We start from the raw sequence: 14,495 nt of genomic DNA, 5'->3' as shown, positions 1-14,495 counted from the left end.
CAATTTCACTTTATCCTTTCTAGGTCTGGTTGGTTGGATCTAGGTACAATGGATAGAGCTCTGAGCTGAGTCTGGAAGACCTGAGATCAAATGAAGCAAGAAAATACATATATAGTGATTAGTACAAGTGCCTGGCACGTGGCAGGCACTCAATAAACGCTTCTTCTTTTCCCTCTTTTGATCACCTGCATTTGTTGGGTTTCAGTAGAATTTGTATCACTATTAGAATATTTCAAAAGATGGGCTTTGTCAAAACATAACATATGGTTATCTATTTTTACAAATGAGGAAAATGAAGTTGCTAGAGAAAGGTTGGCTTAAATTATAGTATAACTGTTAAGAGTATAATTCATTTGTATGACTTGACAATTGACTTGCCTATGTTCACATGGCTCTTCTCAGAGCTGGGCGTCAAACATAACTCTCTTCACTTAAAAGTCAACATCTTTTGCTTGCTATGCTTCTATACTGCTGCCTGGGGAATTTTTTAGGCTAGTGAATGGGGGGTGGGGTGGACGAAGGAGTTGAAGATGGAGGTATAATAAGGAGCATTTTGTTTGTTTTTGTTTTTTTTTTTTAATTTAATTTAATTTTATTTTATTTTTAAGGGGCATTTTGAAAAAAAAATACAGCTTGAAGAAAAAGATCAGAAAGTATATAATTTTATTTCCCTTAGGATACCATTTTGTTTAAAACCTGAGTCCACAATTTATTGAGGAGCCAGAGAATGTGTGAAAGATACAAACAGAACAAGGAGAATAAACCATGTGGAAGGTGACCAATTAGGACATTAAGCATTTTGTGACACATGGACGCATCTGCATTTTGTCCTAATAACAAGGCCATCAGCTCATTTTCAGAGGGCTGCTGCCTCCTTCAGCACAATCCTCAGATCAAAGCAAAAATGTCTGCCTGCATTTTCCAATCAGAAAAAGGATGCTAATTTGTACTCCTTAATGTGGGATGGTAAGAGACTCCTTCAATTAAATGAATTCTATAGCTGGCAAAACAAAAGGTATACAAAGGGGCCGCAGGCTGGAAGGCCGAAATTCTCATTAAATCAAAAGGTCCAGTATTCATTACTTCTAGCATCTGAGGCTAAACACTGAACATGGAGATCATCAAAGGGGGTTTAATGGGTTAAATTGAGAATATAATCTAATTAAAATATTAGACATCCAGGTAAATAGCTCTTTGATATTCATCTAACAGTTTCATTAAAAATGGGTGCTTGAGGTTTGCATTATTGGGGATTATCACTTTTAAGTAGAGACAACAAATTTAGTGACTTCATCAGAACTGCTTCAAAATGTCTATCATTTTGTGAAAGGGGGAAATAAGGCAGAAAAAATCACTATCTAGCAGACAAATTGAACAAAGCTGAAAGAAAGAGCCCTTCTTGGGTCACTAGAGTCAATCCAACTTCTTGATATATTTGAGTTCTAATGCAAAATTAAAGGGAAAAATAATTTTAGGTCCCAAATCAAACTGAGAAAAAGTCGGTTAAGCCCACTTCAGTTCTCTAGCTTGATTCAGACAGTCCTCTAGCTTGATTGAACACACTGGATCCAGTTACTCATGGAAATTATAGAGATTTCTGAAAATGGATTTCTTACTCAACACCCCATCAGTAAAAATGTGAACTTCAGTTATATTTAGTAAATGTACTTTAGTATAAGTATTATACATCATAAAATACACACAAAAGTTTAAGAAATAAAGGTAAAATAAACAATATTAATATTTCTAAAATAAAAAAAAATCTTTTACTCTTACTAAAATACATGATTGTAATGTGACTTGAATATTTGTTCATTTTTTTTTTTAAATCTTAGCTTTACACTGTGATTGAAAAGTCTGATTCTCAACTTGGATTATTTTTATTCTTTATTTTAATGGCTGCCACAGCTGAAAAAGAGATGAAGACCAAATGAAAGACGTTTGCTGTTGTCTGAGCTTATTAAATCATGATACTCATCTTTCAATCCCATTCAACAATTATGTAAAGTTTTTGTTTAAATTTGGCTAATACATTTTTTCCTTTTTCCTGATGTCAATGCAAGTTAGTTGAAATATGTTGCATTTTTATATTTTTAACAAGTAGGTTCAAATTCTTTATTTTAAGCAAATTTGAAAGAAAAAGAAAAGAAAAGCAAGAAAAAAAGGGGAAATGGGAGAAGGGAAAAAGAATCTTATATGATAACTTTGTAGTATATTTGAAAGGAATAGCAAATTGTACATAATGGATCTGTAATTTCAGATGCAATCCTCTGTTTTTTTATTCCACTTTGTTATGGAAATGGTTGTTTTATTTCTTAAGTTCAGAATAAAAAAATAGGTTTGAAAATTCTGTTTCCAGGTTTTAAATATATGTAGACGAGACTTTTTAGAGGTGACATATTTATGTCTCTTTGACGACAAAATCTTACTTTTTAAAATATCCTGTTGATTTCAAATTATCATTAGCTAAAATCTAAAGACACTATGTATATTTAGGATGAGGTTCATTGTAACTGGCAATAGATCTAAATACATCTTTTAAATAATCTTGATCATTTTGAAACTTTTTTTGGCTATCTTCTTGTCATCTGATGAGATTGTCATAATTTTTTACGTCATAATGTGATTGATGAAAAGCTTATACTAAAGCATGAGCTTTTGTTATTCTTTTAGACTCTATTAAATTTTAAGCCCCTTAGCCATTTTGTGAGGGTTTAGAATAGTTTTTATATTAGAAATCAAGAGAAGTTCTATTTTTCTTTCTGTACTGCAGTGAACTATTTTGTACATACTCTGGCATATGCATACCATTTTGGAGACCACTATTCTAGACTTGGGTTTGCTGAAAGTGAATCACTTTAATAAGGACATGACTTTACTAAGTCATAGATATATTCCATGGACAAAAGGCAATGCTGGAGAAACTGAACTCAGCATGAGAAACAATCTCCACCTTGTCCTCGAGGCCTCAGGATGTGTCTATGGCATTGAAAGTGGGACCCTAGAGATTGATTTTTTCATTTCATATGGGTCGAGCTATTGCTGAAATTTCATCCCATATTTTTAGCTATGTAATTGAGCCATACCCACAATAGAATGGGAATATTTCAAATTAGTATTTTAAAAAGGGTTTTAATAGCATAAGTTTCCATAGTAAATAGAAAAGTCTTTTGTTTTCCATTGAATGGTTGTTTTGCTTATGAAACTGAATGATTAAATGCTTGCTTAGTCCATTGATGAGAACTCTGATTAATGGAGTTACAGGAAGAATTTACCAAAGGCATTTGTTTATAATAAAAATTAACAATATCTTCATCCAGTATTTAAAAAAAAATTAAAGATCATTTTCCATTTGAATTTACCACTAAATAGAATTTGTTTTGTTTTCTTCAAGCTAGAAATAAAGCTCTCCTTTCCTTTTTTTTTTTTTTCAATCTGTTGATATAGATAATTCCATATTATCCATGGTAATCAAAAGGGAACAGGAAATGTTATAGGTAACAAAATCTACTGAGAACTCAAGTTTCTTTTTGACCTATTATTGCTTCTTTTCTCATCAAAGCATATGTGATGCAAGTTTCTTTTCATTTATTGGTTTTTGCCCATTTACAGTAATCAAATTATTAAAAGATGTTGAACAGTTAGGAGAGTCAAAGCACTATATAGTTCCTAGTCTAGATGATCACACTGAATAACAACTCTAATAGTCGACTGAAGTAATTATGTGCTGGCTTTTATTATCCTTTACTCTAAATAGGAAATAGTGACTATTGACCACTAAAGGAGCATCACCAGTGTTACAAATTGGATAGAGACCTTTCTTTAAGAGTACTTTTGATTCCAGGTGGAAGCTGATATATTACTAATAACAGCTGGAGAGGTAGTATAAGCTTGTTGCATTTGGTTCTGCAAATAATTTTTAATACAATATTACCAAATTCAGTTCAATTTTTCTTTATTCTTTAGTTTTTCAATCACAGTTTTGTTTAAGAATCCCATCTAAGGACCACAGACCATTGATTCAAAGTTCTCAATTGGTATCAATGTTATTCTAATTACTAAATATGTTTTCAAACAGTTCATGGCTAATAATAGATTATGGGGAAAGAAGTGTCATTTTCTCTCTATAGATTCAGTCCAATCATGCTTTCTGCTACGTTGTGACAATGATTCATTAACCAGTAATAAGGCTGAATGGGGCTATTTAGGTATTAGTGCCTCAATTTGGCTAAGCGTGTATTTTTCCCCCTCAGTATGATTTCCTCTTGACTATTTATGGCTAGGCCCTACACAAATTAAAAAAAAAAATCTAGAGAGGCAGTGTGACCTAATGGAGAGAGTAACCAAGGCTGAAGTCACTCGGGTTTGAATTCCATCTCCAATACACAGGATCAGGAAGGGTCACGGACTCTGAGCCAGAAGGGACTCAGGACACTTGGAACAAAATCCCTTATTTCCCGGATGACGAAACTAAGACACAGGAAAAGTGACTCCAGTAAGGTCCAGCCTTCACACTCCGGGGCCTTTGACTCCCACGCTAAAACTCTTGCTTTCCCGGTGTACAACAAGGAAAAGACGTGTCTCCTTTCCTACTCGTGCTCATCTTAGGTTCTCATTTTATTGTAAGTACTATTTGAGCACTAAATTTTGATCTACACTCATTACCTCATCCCTAATGGGATAAAAGAGCGTGGTGGAATAGAAAGGGAGGCTTCTGAGTCTTAAGACCTAAGTCTGTGTCTGTCCACTAGACCAAACCAGCCTGCGGATGGCCAAACAGAGCAGGCTCCGGAGGGGAGTCACGACTCAAATAAAAGTCGGTTTTCAAAGTGAGGGAAAGGAGTTGCAAGCGAAGCCACGTGTGCTGGGGCTCCCCCTAGTGGGAGTAGCCGAGGAGTACGGGGAGATCTCAGTACTTCTCCCAAGGTGCAGTGCGTTGTCGCCCTGATGTTGACGGGTCCAAGATCTGCCGGGTGCCGGTGCCGGTCAAAGCAATGCCATTCATTATAAATGTGACTGCCAGAGAGTGAGAGCATCCAGAGGGTGAGCACAGGATTGTTGCTATGGCAAGATCAGGGCACAGCCCGCTTGCTGGACCTTAGCTGAGGAAATCCCGGTATCTCCCAACATCTTGACATGTCTTAGCTCTGCTGTTTACTATGTAGTTCTGGCAAAGTCACTTCAACTTTAGTTTTCTTATCTATAAAACAGGGATAATACTGACATAACCAACTCAGAGTGTATTTTGGGGGTGCAAGAGGGTTCAAAGGGCTACCGCGATTTGGTCTTCAGGGTGGTAACCTTTTTGTTTAGGATTTTGATTTAGTGAGAAACGGGAGGCAGTATGTACTAGGCAAGCCAAACCACCACCACCTTTCCTCGGATCGTGATGGGGAACAACCCAGAAAACGGAACCCAAGAGCTTTTGGATTAGCAGTGCCCCTCAAACTACCAGACCTCCACAGCCTTATTGGAGGGAAAATCATGGTGTATAAGGAACAATATCGAAGAAGAGTCAGACAGGCACAGGAACCCTGTTTTACTTCCTACTTACCTCCTGCAACTGTCTTGGGAGAAGCCCAGACCCTCAGCCAATCATCCGGAAAGAGCTTCTCCACAGAAAAGCTCCCCAACTACCAGTTAGCTGCTAATCGGCGCAGGCAAGCTCACCTAGACACCTGGAAGGAGATCCAGGGAGTAGCACATGACAAGAAAATCAAACTATCACCATCGCCACCATCTTGACCACTATAACTCTTCAGACCCCGATGGAGACCCTGGACCCAAGAACTTCAGGAACAGCAACATACTCAGACTACTTCAGACATATCCCTGGAAAGTAATTCCTGTGGACAAGCACTGTTCCTGAAGGTACGATCCAACTACTGAATAACCATTAAAAAAAATTTACCATCAAAATCCTGTTATATGTTTCAGAATAAGAAGCTGAGAACACCTAGATGGCACAGTGGATAGAACACCAGCCCTCAAGAATATGAGTTCAAATCCAACCTCAGACACATCATACGTCCTAGCTGTGTGACCCTGGGCAAGTCACTTAACACCAATTGCCTCAAAGTTGGAAGAATATCAAGGGAATAAAGGTATGATAAAGAGAAGCAAAAGCACAAGGCTTTGAACTCTTACTATGTTTAATTCGGATTTTAAGGATCCAATGATAAGGGAATTGTCTAGCAACCTTAATTTTGTTTCTCTTCTGAGGGGAATAAAAGTTATTTTTTAAAAATTAATTTTAAAATAGTAATTTAATTTAATTTTTAAAATTAAATTAAATTTGTGAAAATAGTATCTTATTTTTTCAAATACATGCAAAAATAATTTTCAACATTCACCTTTGCAAGACCTTGTGTTCCAAATTTTTCTCCCTCTTCTCAAGAAAGCAAGCAATCTGATATAGCTTAATCATGAGCAGTTCTTCTAAACATATTTCCATATTCTTCATGCTATGAAAGAAAAATCAGATCAAAAGGGAAAAAAAGGACAAAAATCCAACCAATGATGACAACAAAAAGGTGAAAATTTTGACCCACATTCAGTCTCCATAGTTCTCTCTCTGGATGAGGCTGGAACTTTCTATCACAAGTCTATTGGAATTCCCTTGAATCACCTCATTGTTGAAAAGAGCCACATCTTTTCAGCAAGTAATCTGATACAACTTAATCATGAGCAGTTCTTCTAAACATATTTCCATATTCTTCATGCCATGCAAGAAATCAGAGCAAAAGGGAAAAAAAGAAAAAAAAAAACCAAACGATGATGACAAAAAGGTAAAAATGCTATGATCTGACCCTCATTCAGTCTTCATAGTTCTCTCTCTGGATGAGGATGGCATTTTCCATCACTAGTCTACTGGAATTCCCTTGAATCACCTCATTGTTGAAAAGAGCCAAGTTCATTACAGCTGATCATCACAGTTAATCTGTTATCCTGGTTCTGCTCACTTCACTGAGCATCAGTTCACTGAAATTTGTCCAGGGTTTTCTGAAATCAGCTTGCTCATCATTTCTTATGGAACAATAATATTCCATTATATTTATTCATATACCATAACTTATTCAGCTATTTCCCAGCTGATGGGCATCCACTCAATGGAAAGTTCTTATAGTAGTACCATTTAAACTGTATATTTATATGGATTTGTGGGGTGATAAATCATGAAAATAATGGGATGATGGGCATCCTAAGTATGTTTCCCTTTTGAGGGGACTCTAAGCTCTAGGAATAATATAAGATTCAGTGTTTATATAGGGCTTTGTAGGGGTAAAAATGGAATTCAAGTAATTGTCAGAATATTATCTAACAACCCCTTTTGAGAAGAGTTTACCATGAGTCTGAAGGACTTTAGGATCCTGGAGAAGTAGAGCTCTCCAAAGAGGAAAGAGAATTGTATTAGTCATTTATGGGTCATTGAAAATATTTTATGTGTTTTCTGCATTTGTCTATTTAATGTCTATAAGTTTGTTTTCTCTGACTTCTGTGGGTTGAATAAAGGTTGTCCTAAGCCTGTAATTTGCATTATTTTCATTGAATGCTGACATCTACACTGTATCCTTGAATCCTCAAAGTATCCTTAGGCCTGAGGACCATTTTTTTCTATATTGGTAGAAATCTAAATATGAAATATATGTGAGCTATAGTCTGAGATTTTCCAGTACATGAGTTAAATAGGTTTATTACTTAATGGAAGAGGAATGGTAAGATTCCAAGATGGAATTCAGTATTTATGAACTCAGCTGACAGAACAGGGGGAATGGGTTATATAAAGAAAGTGCTTTATAAACTTTAAAGCACTACTTAAATGTGAGCTATGTCAACCATCTACCTCCAAATGTCTTCATTAGTACCCTGGAGCATCTCTGCTTTTTGGAAACTCAAACATTTCAAGGGCGCTTGGCTGGAGTTACAGTAATAGTAATACTCATAAAGATTTGGGATCTTCCAAATAACTACTGTAGGGTATTACACAAGTCACGTAATATCTGTAGCCCTCAATTTCCCATGTATATAGTAAATGATTCTAAGATATTTTCTAAGATTCCAAATCCTGACTTTTGGCACCCTCCTTTGTTAAATTATGTAATAAAAAAAATTCCTGGAATAATTTTCTAGTTTTTTATATCTTTTTCTTCTTGATGTGATTGCTGTTTTGCATCTAATGGCATGGTGGCTTTGGGAGGGAGGCATCTAAATTTCTGTGCAGCTTTTATTACATACCAACTTATATAAAAGGTTTCTATGCATTGAATATAAATTCATAAATTGGACACATATATACCCACATGTAGAAAAATAAAATTTTGCCTCTACATATAATAAGCATAACTAGATATGGTCATGCATATTTAAACTTTCCACATAGGATTGGGTATAGTAAGGAAATCAGTAAAAAATTGCTATTCTCCAATAATGATTTATTTTAAGAAATGGGAAATTTTACAGATATATTTTAGGCAGAACAAGTAAATTAGCAAAGCTAATGATCGAAACTTACATTCAATAAATGACCCAAATATGAATTAGCAACTGTACAATTATTTAAGTTTGTCTAGAATCATCTTGGAAGTTATTGCAGTGGCATAAGAGTACAATTGACATTGTTTTGAATTATTTGAGATGTGCAGATGGCCTAAGAAAATTTATGTATCCAGATAAAAATGAGTCTTCTTGAAACCTGTTTCTTCTCCAATTTTTTTATTTTTATTGATGTTCTACTATCTATCCAGTAATCCAGGTACAGAACTTTGAAGCTTTCTTTTTTTTATCATTCCTCCCCCCTTTCTCTCTCTAACTCTCTCCCTCACCCCAAATCCATTTCAAGGTCCTGTCAATTCAATCTCTAAAACATTTTGTGCATCTGGCTCTTCTTCTACACAAATACTTCTACCACCTATTTGAGGTCCATATCACCTCTTCCCTAGGTTATGTTGCACTAACCTTATTTCCTTCTCCATTCTCAGGTTCCTGTCCAATCCATGCTCCAAAACAATAATTTTTAAGTTCTAAAGGTCATAAAAGCAAGTAAGACTTTTGAGACATCCTGTATAATAAAATCACATCTCTGCATTAGTGACATCTGGTGTAATCAGATTACACCTCTGCATTAGTAGATCTACTGTAATAAAATAGGCTAAAATAAAAACTCCTTAAACTAGCACACCTACGATTTAACTTTAACTTTTTTTCCTTCACACTCCTTCCTCTTTATGTCTTTTATGTCTTAGCCAAATTTCACTGGCCAAAGTTTCCCCAATTTTACCTGTATTCTCTAAAGTTGGCGCTTATACAGATCATTTCCTATGCCTGAACAACTTTTGAAATTCTCTTTTTTGAAGACTCAACTTCGTGTCATTTCCATGAAACCTAGTTGAAAAAGATTTCCCCTTCATATTTTCTTTTAGCATTTTATCTGGCTTTCTCCTTTGCTCCTTGAAGATATGAACTGTGTTGTATTTCTTCTTTGTTTTCCTAGTATCTAACCTAGTGCCTAGCATCTGGTAAGTGCTTAATAAATGTATGTGGTATTGAAATGATTTTTTTTTCAAGAACATTTGTCTAGATGTGCCTGAATTCAGTTGGGTACTTCTGGATCTACTCAATTAAATCTAACTGATGCTTTCTTAGAAGAGAAAGTTAAAATCTGCTCATTTTGAATGGGTACAATTAAATGTGCTCCCATTTCTGGATTTTTCCATATAAGCACACACATACATTATATGAAACTCCATTTATTATTTTCATAATTTTATAAAATATTGATTCAAAATTTACTTGTGATCAAATAGTCTATGTAAATTTTATTGCGGGAAAAAATGAAATTCTTTTAAAAATATTTTCCTTAACAAGAAAGAGATAAGTATGAGCAAATTAATTTCATACAACATCATTGGTAGAATTTTATAAAACAAAAATAAGCATATTAAAAAATCAAAATATCCAATATTATTAAACTAAAAGGCTTTAATGTTCAAATTCTTACTGATTTGAAAAGTAAATGATTTCAATATAATTTCTGACCCAAAAGAAAGCAGATTCTGGAGCCATGTAATATGGCCCAATATTTTTAATCCTATAGAAACATATATAGACTGTATCCTGATTAGAAAAAAAGGCAGTCCCTGTCTATAGGGAACAATTGTATTGTGTATTGGAGTTCCCTTTTTTCATAAATTTTGCCCCTACTAGGTCTTCATAAGGACACATTTTCTATACTATGTGAAGGACTTTGAAAGCAGCAACAGCCTGTTTTTCTCTTTCGTGTCTGCTCTGTAGCACTTCTAGTAATGAGATTTCAGGTAAATTCCTTTCTTTTCCAGAAACAGATGAATTGCTCGTTTGCTTCAATTCTTGATCATTCAGATTCGGTGGCAAAACTGGTTTAGGTTTCGGAATTTTTTTAGCATATTCCAAAGCCTGAAAATATGAAGATTAAAATCCATTTGAAAGGGAAAATAATACCAGACTGCCATCTATAAAATCCATTTTAGAAAATTCCTATTTGTATTATAAAGGAACTTTTAATTAGTAACCTGCTTTTTCTCTATCACATGCAAAATCATGTAAAATAAGAGCTCAAATTGAAAATGAACATAATTCAACATAATGCAACACAATTTAAACAAAATAAACTAAGCACCATACAGTGCTATGTAGGAAAAATGCACAGACCAAGATTGAATCACGTTTTCTTTTTTCTTGGAATGACCTCAGAATAAAATTCAGCTTCCTCAAAATGTCAGAGATGTGTATGTCTAAATTAGTCTGATATTCTCATTCAAACCAAATTTCTTTTACAACAATAGCAAGACCTTTTCATCCCAAAAAGACTGATTTCAGCTGAAAACAGAAGGCATAATTGCAGGTCATATAAAATATAGCCATAGTTATAGAAGCAATTGCTATTCCCAGAGTTTCAGAAGCTTTTAGATAAAGAAAATCACTTTCTTTTTCTATTTGGTGTATCTTTAAAAAAATCTAAGTGCTTCTGAGAAACATTCATTCTACTATAATTAATTTTTTATTTCTGAGGTCAATATTGAAAAAAGATATTTCAATGTTCACAAAATTGTTGAGTGCAATGTTAAAACTCGTCATAGTATCCAGCTTTAATATTCAACAATACCAAATACATAATGAAATAATAATAAAAACATCTTCAATAGCTGAAATGAGCACTAAAAGTCTATTTTGGGCCAGCAATAGGGAAAAAATTCTCTAACAAAATTCTAGATTTTTAATTTATGTCTATCATATTCATAAAACCCTTTTATTTAGATGTTTCAAAAGGTGTCAGGGTAAGGCAATAAAAAGATGACGAGTCTTAGGGTCAGGATGACATGGGATTAAATCCTACCTCTGACATAATGGCTATGTAATACTGGGCAAGTAAATTTAACTTCTCAGGATTCCAGCCATTAATTTAAGATTTGTAGAACAGTCACCAATGCAAAATGCTTAAAAAAATTCTAACTGGAGAGTTCTCCAGATGTTTGAATATAAAATTTTTAATGGTGCATATTATATGTGTTATTATACAATACTGTTATAGAATAAACAAAGAAAAGTATTTTTTTTGTTATTAAGTCATTTCAATCATGCTTGAGTATTCATGACTACATTTGGGCTTTTCTTGGCAGAGATACTGGAGTGCTTTGCCACTTCCTCCTCTAGCTCAATTTAGAGATGAGGAAACTGAGACAAACAGGGTTAAGCGATTTGCCCAGGGTCACACAGCTAATAAGTGTCTGAGGTCAAATTTGAATTCCAGTCTTCCTGATTCTAGATCCCACATTCAGTCTCATTGCACCATGTTATCTTATTTCATTCTTTAACAGCTTTATAATTTATGTAAATATATAGAATGATTTCAATTTCAGAGATAAGAAAATTAATATTCAGAGAGATCACAAAACTATTTAAATGGTAAAGGTGAATTTTAATCCAGGTTTTCTAACTCTACATGCAATGATTTCATTGTGCTGCTCTTCTTAAGCCAATCAATCAATCAATCAATCAATCAACATTCATTATGTATTTTCTATGTGATAGAAACTGTGTTAAGCATTAGGAAGACAAAAAGAAGCAAAAGACAATCCCTGACTTCAAGAAGCTCAGAAATCTAGTAGGGAAGTCAACATGTGAACATATATGCACAAAGCAAGTTACTTATAAGATCAATAGCAAATAAGTAACAGAAGGAAAGTACTAGAATTAAGAGGGTTTGGGGAAGGTTTCCTATAGAAGTGAGATTTTAATCAGGACTAAGGAAATTCAAATGGAGGAGAGAAAGTGTTTCAGGAAGGGGACAGTTAGTGAAAAATGCCTGGAGCCAAGAGATGTAGTGTTTTATTCATGGAATACAAATCAGACAATATCACTGGATTAAAAACATATTTTGGGGAATTAAGATATAAGAAAGGTATGAGGGGGTAGGGCATTCTATCTTCTCTCTGAAGGAAACACTGGAGTTTATTGAGTAGAGGCTGACATGATCAGATATGTGCTTTAGGAAAATCATTTTAGTGGCTGAATGGAGGATGGATTGGAGTGAGGAAAGGCTTGAGACCTAGCAGACGGCTGATGCAATAATAACAAGGACTTGCACCAAGGTCAGGGCTGTGTCAGAGAAAGGAGATGCTGCATAGATGAAATTGACAGGATCTGGCAACAATTTGGATGGGGGTGATGTTGGCAAGAGTTATTGAGGACTAACTATTAGGTTGAAAATTTGAGGGACTGATGATGGTTATGGAATCTACACTAATAGGGAAGGTGGAGGGCGGGTAGTAGTCAGTGGGGAAAAAAAGTTATGTTTTAATCTTAATGAATTTCAGTTATCTAGTGGAGATCAAGTCTGAGATGTTTGAAAGACAGATGGGAGATTGGAGGTCAAAGGAGAGATTTAAGAAGGAAAGGTAGATTTGAGAATCAGCATACAGTAATTAACTCCATGGGAGCTGATGAGATTACAAAGTGAAGAAGCACAGAGGGAGAAGAGAAGATGACCCAGGACAGATCCCAGAGGGATGCTCTATAGTCAGATGGTGTGATCTGGAGGAAGATCTAGCAAATGAGACAACAGAGAAGGGGTGGTCAGATTATATTGAAGAAAAACCAGAGGAGAAAGGTATACTGAAAAATCTAGAAGAATCAAAGAGGAGACAATGATGACCAAGTGTCAAAGACTGCAAAAAAGTCAGAGAATGAACTGAGGAAAAAGGCCATTGGATCTGTAACTCAAGAGATCCTTAACAACTTTGGGGAAGGCAATTTTAGTGGAATGATAAGAACAGAAGTCAGATTGTAGGAGTTTTAAGAGGAGAGCCTTAAAGGAAGTGCCTTCTGTGGGAATTCCCTGTTAGACAATCTGCCATTTTGAATCTATTCACGAATAAACAATAAATTATTATAAAAATAAAAAGTGGAACCATTAAAACTCAAGTAGATAATACAGGGGACTTAGGATAGAAGACTTAATTTAATTGACAATCTTGAAAAGGAACTTGAAGTACAAATTTCTAAAATCACCAGAGTATAATTTGTTCCTCATTCAAAATGTCTGACTTTGCTGTCAAAACTGGATGTCTTTCAGTTAGAGGGCTGTGCTCCAAAGCCTTGTGACTTTGTAATGCCTGTTTCACTAACTTCACAACTTGTGACTGAATGACTTTTGAGAACACCATCATTTTGGTTTTACAAAATCTTTTTTTTTTCTTGGACAGGTACCTATAAATATGTCCCTAAAATATCCTAATCTGGGGGTTGAGTTAGGAAGAAATAAAAAGAAAATTCTTTCTAACATATGGATGAGAAATAAGAAATGATTAATTTCTTAGGTAATATGTGATGGCATCAAAGGATGATGAAAGTGCTAATCAATTGATCTAAAGGTAGAAGGGCCCTGAATGATCACAAAGTTCAATCCATCTTTTTATAGATGAAGAAATTTTCATACAGATACTTGCTTGTTTTATTTGTTATATGTTCTAAGCTGGGGGAAAATCCTACATAGGAAAAAAATGCATGTAGAGAATTAAGCCTAATGAACAAAGAACTAATGACTGGTGTAATATAGCATCAAATATATGCTGAGTGTTAAATATTATTTAATTACATTACATAATTATTTTGGACAAAGTATTCCCGTAGTAAGAAAAAACCCACTAATATATTTTAGTCTTCAAAAGGGAGAAAGGGTCAAAATTTGGCTTATGATTAAGCCTTATTGGAACTAAGATCCAGGTATGAGAACTCATCTTACCTTCTGCCGAGAAATGGAAGGTTTACTCTCAGGTTTTGCTGTTTGTGGTTTTGATCCAGAGGACAGAGCTTTCATGTTGTATTCCTTAACTTGTTTCGCATATTCCTTCTGTTGCTTTAATTTTGTGATCTGTTCAAAGAAATAGATTGTAGTGAGATTCTGGTCTTCAACACTATTCAATACCAGACCTCTCTGTTCTAAATTTATAGCAATTGCA

General features: G+C 34.6%; 1 long non-coding RNA gene across 1 annotated transcript; it reads right to left on the bottom strand.

Moving 5' to 3' along the window:
• Positions 1-8,415: 8,415 nt before the first annotated feature.
• LOC127557970 (uncharacterized) lies at positions 8,416-14,405 on the bottom strand. Its single transcript, XR_007952687.1, has 2 exons — positions 14,279-14,405; positions 8,416-10,431 (listed from the first exon to the last, which is right to left on the bottom strand). It is a non-coding gene; the product is annotated as an uncharacterized LOC127557970 (long non-coding RNA).
• Positions 14,406-14,495: the final 90 nt, after the last annotated feature.

The sequence above is a fragment of the Antechinus flavipes genome, chromosome 3 (genome assembly GCF_016432865.1).
Source record: "Antechinus flavipes isolate AdamAnt ecotype Samford, QLD, Australia chromosome 3, AdamAnt_v2, whole genome shotgun sequence".
NCBI lineage: Eukaryota > Metazoa > Chordata > Mammalia > Dasyuromorphia > Dasyuridae > Antechinus > Antechinus flavipes.
Note: the sequence above shows the minus strand (reverse complement) of the source record. Positions and strands in the feature narration are given on the sequence as shown.